Source organism: Pezoporus flaviventris, unplaced genomic scaffold (genome assembly GCF_033815535.1).
Source record: "Pezoporus flaviventris isolate CSIRO_AGI_PZ_B2104156 unplaced genomic scaffold, CSIRO_AGI_Pfla_v1 ptg000007l, whole genome shotgun sequence".
NCBI lineage: Eukaryota > Metazoa > Chordata > Aves > Psittaciformes > Psittacidae > Pezoporus > Pezoporus flaviventris.
The window spans coordinates 6,128,664-6,136,266 of NW_026892555.1; the positions used below are offsets into that span (position 1 = coordinate 6,128,664).

At 42.3% G+C, this 7,603-nt stretch overlaps 1 long non-coding RNA gene across 1 annotated transcript; it reads right to left on the reverse strand.

Moving 5' to 3' along the window:
• Positions 1 to 2,721: 2,721 nt before the first annotated feature.
• LOC133266296 (uncharacterized) lies at positions 2,722 to 6,765 on the reverse strand. Its single transcript, XR_009742304.1, has 2 exons — positions 5,974 to 6,765; positions 2,722 to 3,329 (listed from the first exon to the last, which is right to left on the reverse strand). It is a non-coding gene; the product is annotated as an uncharacterized LOC133266296 (long non-coding RNA).
• Between the last annotated feature and the right edge of the window lie 838 nt (positions 6,766 to 7,603).

Consider the following 7,603-nt stretch of genomic DNA (forward strand, 5'->3'; position numbering starts at 1 on the left):
TGGCCAGAGTTTCTATTAGATGCCTGGAATCTCAATTCTTCCTGGTGAACAGTTATAGGATGCTCAAGGCTGGAAATGACTTCTGGAGGCCACCTGATCCAATGCCTTGCTCAAAGAAGGGCCAGCTGAACTCAAACACCTCACTCACCTGATTTTTTGCATTTCACAAGGTGAGATTTCACAGCTACCCTGGGCCTCTGTTCCAATATCAGAACACCTTCATGGTGAAGGAGTTTTTCCTTAAAACCAGTCAGAACGTGTCCTCTACAGGCCTTTCACTGCCCATCCCCAACAATTACCTGGCTCCATATTCTCCATACCCTCCCACTCAGTGATTTAAGAGAGTCTAATGTCTTCTTAGCCTTCTCTTCCCAGGCTGAACAGTGTAGCTCCCTCAGCCACTGCTCTCCAGACAAGTGTTTCAGCCCCAGTCATCTTGGTGGTCCCTTGCAGTGTGCAATGGGGAGCCCAGCACAGGACACAGCATCGCAGATGTGGTCTCTCAAGAAAAATCCAGGCCCACCTCATCCACAGACAGATAACATTCCACTGGCATTTCACACAGCAGCAGGTGAAGGCATTCAGTACCTCCCAGGCTCAGCTTTTTACTTGCGCGTGCATCTGCTATGACAAGTGATGCTCAGATGCATGGCAGCAGCAGTTGTCAGCTTTCCAGTATTGTAGTTTTCTCAGTTTTAGGACTATCAGGCTGTCAGTGTCATGGGCTGTTGACCTAATAGGATTGTCAGGAGATGTCCCCACTGAATCCTTCCCAATTGTTGTGACTTCCGAACACGTTCTTCTTTGGCTTCAGGATGCTTAACTGAGTTGCAGAACACTTCCCCAAATAACAAGGGTAACAATGACAGTAACAACAGCAGCAGAAGGAAAGAAACAAGTCATGCAATCAGTCAGGGAGAAAATGAGGACACTGAGGGTGGGAATTGGGGGGTAGGATGCTGTAACTGACAGGAAAGTGGATAGAATTTGAAAAGGTTTTTTTTAGACTTATATACAAGAGGACTCAAGAATACACCCCTGGGGCTGCCTGTGTGCTCACCTTCCAATGGTGGCTTTACCATCAGTGCATAAGAGACAATGCTTTTTGAAAACTAAGACAGCACATACACAAGAGGACCATAGTTATAAGGCTAGGTAGGATCAGGCTAAAAGAAAGAGAGACACATATTTCTTAGACTATCCATGAGTTAGAACTAGATGATCTTAAGGTCCTTTCCAACCCTAACTATTCCATGATTCTATGATTGATTCCATGAGTGCTAAGTGGATTTAGTTGTAAGCCAACGTAATATAGGTACTGAAACAATGCAGACACAAATAGACTTGAGTAGGTAACTATAAGCCAGATTTCAGTTTCTTCAGAAGACTGTAACCTCTGTGTGGGACAGGTGGAAGTATGGGAATTTCTGAAAATGGAATTTGGGGTTTTTTTAAAGCCTTTTGCTTTCCAATTTTTAGCAGCTTGGCCCCTGCCTCAACAATGAAGGAAAAATGATGCTTTCAGAAGCTTTGCTTTCACACTGAGATTTATCTCCATCTAACAGCATGCTCTTGCTACGCATAAAGCCAGCAAACACCATGGTGATCACCATGGTCATCTGGAAGCAGGAGATCAGAGTTCTAACTGTGCTAGTGACTTGGCCTTAGACATTGAGTAAGTTACTTTATTTCTCTGAGCATGTTCTCTATTTTCTGTTATACTGTGTCAGCAACAGATATGTATTGGGTCCAAGCAGCAAAGCAGGTCTGGCTGTGATCTGTCTAGATTACTATAACATAGACGAACATAGAGGTTCTGGAGCTGCTCTGAGCTTGGTACTGCCGTGGTTTACTTCCATACTTCAGTGTTTCTCATGATGGAGAGGTTTCAGCTACACACAAGCACTGAACTTTCCTTCTTCGCCCATTAGACCTTGGTCTTCCAGCAGGGCCTTTCCCTGGCTGTTAAGGTAAAACCTCTCCACTAGCTGCAAATAATTCTTAGTTTTTCACTGTCCATTTATACATTGGTCAGTGTTCAGTGGGTTTCTTGACATTTTAGCAGGGCAGATGAAATTTCAATCATCTGACCCATGTTTGTGCTCCCAAGTCCCACCTATCTCTTTGGTTACATCTTGAGTAATGAAATAAAGAGGACCAGAACAGCACAGGACTTGGGCTCCAGCGCTGTCTGTAGCACATACTTTCACTTCTCTGAATAGCATCCTGCACTTCTGTAGACAGTGGTCAGGCTAATCCAGGGAATACAATTCTCTGGAGGCAGTTTGGATGTGGACTTGTTTTTTGGAAAAGAGAATTTAGCTACATATACATCATCTACAGTGTGCAACCTTTCCCCGAAACCACCTTGTTAATAAAGATATAGCCTTCCATATTTCACCTGGCTTGAAATGTATCTTTAAAGCAGTTGCCAATATGCCCCATTCTAGGAATGCTACTGACTGATTTTGACAGCCATAAAAGCTCTCCCCATGAAGGAAAAGAGGGCTTCTTAGCACTTTTATCTGGGAGACAAAGCCATCTTCAAGAATGACTTGTAAATCTATATTGCACAAGACACAAATGACCAGTGCACTTTCCATAGACATTTTGCTCTCACGTCCTTTAAGCATGTCTGAACAAAACCTTTCATCTTTCTATGAGATCTGTCCTGTCATAAAATGTCACAGAAAGAACTTTAAGATCTTGAAAGGAAAGCAGTATGCAAAGTAAAAATATAATTATTGCTTATAATTATAAGCATGTAGATTTTCATTTAAATTCCTGGGGCTTTCATAAGAAAAGGTGGTGGGAGGGAGGATTGGCACGGAACATAGTACAGGAAAGATATGAATCATAGAATCCCAGGTTGGAAGGGACCTGAAGGATCATCTGGCCCAACCTTTCTAGGCAAAGCATGACCTCCCAGCACCCCATCCAGGTGCATCTTAGAAGCGTCCAACATTCCAGAATCCACCACTTCCCTGTGGAGATTATTCCAATGGCTCATGGCTCTCATTGTGGAAAATTTCCCTCATGTCCAATCAGCATCTCACCAGGAGTAACTTGTGCCTGTTACCCCTTATCTTTTCCATGTGACTCCTTGTAAAAGAGAGTCTTCATCTTTGTAGTCACCATTTAGATACTGGAACATGGGAATAAGATCTCCTCTGAGCCTTCTTTTATCAAGGTTGAACAAACTCAGCCCTCTCAGACTTTCCTAACATGCCTACCCAGTCCTTGGATCACGTTTGTGGCTGACTTTGCATCCAACCTTCTCCACCAAGTTTCACTGTTTTGCTTACAGAGGCAAAAGGGAAGATCCTGGCCTAGAGAATCAAACATCAACAGCAAAGCCCATTTACTAGAGAGGGAATTTCCTTTTTGTTTTTCACTTTCTCTCCATACTTTTTTCTTACTAAAACTTCAGACAATAAAAGCACAATAAATACAGAACCACATTAATAATACTCCTCCATCTCAGAAAATTATGTTCTTCAAGCAATTTTGGATTCCCACCTGTCTTTATGATGATATACTGAATGGCTGGTTTGGCTGAATCTATCGTACAAGCTATTAAAAAGCCCACAAATCCAAATCACATCTTAAAATATGCATTTACCCCAGGAACTTCAAAAAGACTAAGGGGAAAAAATCTCTTCTTCTTTCTCTTAATCTATCTCAAAGTCTTTACTGACATGCATTTTCTTTTCTCCACTGACTTTACTGACAGGCAATTTTGACAGGTTCTCTTTTTTACCAGCTTTCAATATTTCATGACAGTTGTCAAGCCAGCACTGACACAGTGATAGGATTTGATATGACCACCAATACTTTAAAGTAAACTTTCTTTTGGAACTGATAGCTGTTATCATTTTAAACAGATACGCAGTCCTGATGTATTATACATTCTGTGTGTAGGAGCTGAACATGATGCTAGGTCACTGAAACCTTTGTTTTGTGGTTTGGACTTTTCCTCAAGAAAGCAATTGTCCTTTTCATTTTTTCCTATGTATTTACTTATGTATTTCCCCAGTGCTACTATAGTAATACACATCATAGAACAGCTTGGGTTGGAAAGGAGCTTAAAGATCACCTAGTTCCAAATCCCAGCCATGGTCAGGTGAGGTGACAAAGAAAGATTTCCACAGTAGCTGGGCCTCAGGGCAGACAAGGTAGAAGCTATCATCTGTGAAGTGCAGTGTCTTATAGCTCCTAGCCCTCATGGCCTGGTGTCCTCATGGCACACAAGATCTGGGAACTCCCAATGGCAAAACACTGCAGACCCTGTCTGAGAGGTCAGATCACCCCGTACTGGCCAAGTTTCCATTGCCTCATTTAATGTTCCTTTTCAGACAGAAAACCACATTCTGCCACTCACCCATGGGAAGTTTGCTTACTCCCCTACATAGCCTCATTTTATAAATGAAAACTTGGTATTTAAGAGAGATGCATCTGCCCAAAGTCAAAAAGAAAGTCCGTGACAGAACAAAGAACCAAAACAAAGACCTTCAAGACATCCTTTAGGGACACAGGTAAGACATGGGATCTCCAAGGACAGGGCAGTCCTGTGACATCCCTCTTACAACTCCTATAGCAGTAGAGTGCCGTGACCACTTCCCTGGTGAGCCTGTTCCAGCGACCCACCACTCTCTCAGTGAAGAACCTTTTCCTCATGTCCCATCTGAACTTTCCCATCACAGCTTCATTCTGTTTCCTCGTGTCCCATCCCTGCTCACCAGAGAGAGGAGATTAACACCTCCCTCTCATGCCCCCCTTGAGGAAGGTGTAGACTGCAATGAGGCCACCCCTCAGCCTTCTCTTCTCCAAGCTCAACAGTCCAAGTGACCTCAACTGATCCACCTGTGTTCTGCCCTCAAGTCCTTTCACTGTCTTGGTGACCCTCCTCTGGACACCCTCTAATAGTGTGATGTCCTTATCCTGAAGCACCCACACTGCAGATAATACTTGAGGTGTGGTGTCTGTCTTGTACTATGAAACACATTTTCTGCAGTCAGACCATGGGCTGATGAACATTCCTAGTGGTAACAGGATTATTTGATGCAGTATGTCTGACACTCTGACACTACAGTTCTGCATTGTCCATGCCAGCAGACAAACAACTTTTGCACATCTGATTCAAAACGCTAACATTTAAAACCAGCATCCTGCGATCTAATTCTCCCCTTACACTCAGTGATGTACAGAGCAAATTCTTTTGCTTTCTTCCACTAGACTAATATACATCAGGGTGTACTAAAAGGCTACTAACAAATAGCTCTTGCCACCTTTGCATAGGTCTTAAAATACTTTGTTCATATTTTTTAAGGTGCTCTAGCACATCAGCTCCAGCAAACAAGATTTTCAACTTGGAAAACAGTGGCCTCTGGAGAAAACATTGTCTTTTAAGAAAGTAAAAAGCTGTTTCCAGCAAGCCATTATTACCTTGTTCCTACTGAATGCAACATTAGGGAGCTGTCTGAATATTAGCTCTACAGTTACTCATAATAACTGGATTTCATTTAAGACTCTTACACAGCAGACTTGACAATAACCATGCTATTACTGCACATCAACACATCTCTACAGCAATACCTTCTGTTTGGGTACCAGAGCTCCTCCTCTTGTTTAATGCATCCTATCTCAGATTGCTTTCATAAAATAAGGAAAATGCAATTATGCCCATTTTTTATGTAGAAGGTGAACACAGAAACACTGCAATGACTTACATGCAAAGTCTGTGCCACAGATAATGAAGTACACACCAGAATCTAAACTACAGCATTACTGTAATTCCCTTCCCTCTTCCATTAAACTACATTTGCTTAAGCCAGTGTAGCAGCAGATCCCCTATGCACAAGAGTAGTGTTGCATTAAAGCCGTTCCCTCTTTGCTAGTCACAGACTAACAGAGAAAGTGGAATGGCAGGCAGCTTATCATTGGACCCAGACAGGTATGAATCACTTGAGCTACCTTGAGCAATCTGTACTATAGATATCTGCTATGTCTGATCATGACAGTGCCATTTGAGATATCCTGGATATCCCCTCTGGCTTCTCGCAGCTGGTCTTGAAGGTTGTCAGCCCATGAAAGTACTGTCTCATTTCAGATGTCCTTCAGACACCTGAAGCCATCTCAGGTGGCACTAAAAGCCTGTTCATAAGGAACTGAATCAAGCTCTATCTTGAATCCAGCCAGCCTCATCGAGTTCAGTTGGTGCAGAGTCATACAAGGAAACAATGACCGTCTTTCACATTTAGCTAGTCCTCTCTTTTAAAGCCATATTCACTGCCCTCTCTTTGCATGGTCAGAAATTTTGTACTACAGTAATCTTTTAATGGTCCTCCTTCCATGGGTATAAAACTGTAATCCCCAGCAACCAAAAAAACAAAATAATTTCTATGATTTTATGAGGTGCCTCTTTGGAGGAGGTCAGGAGAAGAGGCTCTCAAGTTTATTATTAGCAACTGGAAATTTTCAGCTACTTTAGTACTTTTTGCAGTTCTTAAGTTTAAGGCACCTGCTTAGGGAGGGAGGTAGTTGTATGAATTATAACCTCACTTTAAGCTTAAGTACACAATGTGAATCACTTGATTGATGGCCCATTTGATCAGCTGTGCAGTCAGGGTCCTTCCTCTGCTGAAAACTTGATTACATGGCCATACCACAGCAGATACTACAGCATTCTAGGTTGGCAGGAGGATTCAGGGTCAGTAGCTGTACTATAATGCAGCTGGCACTCTGCCTATCTATCCCCCTCCCTCTGCCTTTCACTGTTCATGTAAGAGATCCAGGTCTGGGGTCTTTCTGTCCTCCATCCTTTTGCTCTTGAATTAAGCAAGGCCTTTAACATGGTCTCCCCGTAGTGTTCTTATAGCCAAATGGATATGCTATGGGCTAGGTAAGGGATGCAGATGAAACAGCCCAAAACAGTGATGATCCCTGCTGCAAAGTCCAACTGTCAACCAGTTACTACCGGCTTTCCTCAGGGATCAGGATGGTTAGGTTATCTATTCAGAATCTAATCACTGTACCCCATTCCTATCCTATCTTATTCAATATATAAATAACTCTCCTTGAAGGACTGGAATTTCTGTTTAGCAACAGATCTCCAACTCGGACTTGACATCACAGCATCTTAAAAATGACAACTTTAAGCTCTATGTCTTGAGCAACAAGATCTAAAACTTGACGTCCTTCCACTGCTCTCAGTTTATATCAGCTTCAGGGCTTCTTTAGACTTCTTTTGATCTATTTACCAGAGCTATCCAACGCATTTTGGACTGTCTCTGCATTTGTTTCATTTTGCTTTTTACTTTCATCTTTAGAGCATCAAGGACGTTGTTTCCACATTTATTCTTGACATATACCCAAACTATTAGAGACATCACTCTATAACACCATTATGTCTTATCCTAGTGTTTTCCTTATTCTGTCTTCTCTGCAGTCTTGAAATTCTCTGCATACCTTCAGCCAACTCGTTTTTAAGTCAGTCTGTTTTATCATCAAGTTTTGCTGTTCTCCACCACTGCTATCCGTATACCAATGTAATGTGCTCATTAGTTCATATATGCTGATTTCATGGTTATTCCTGCACATACAG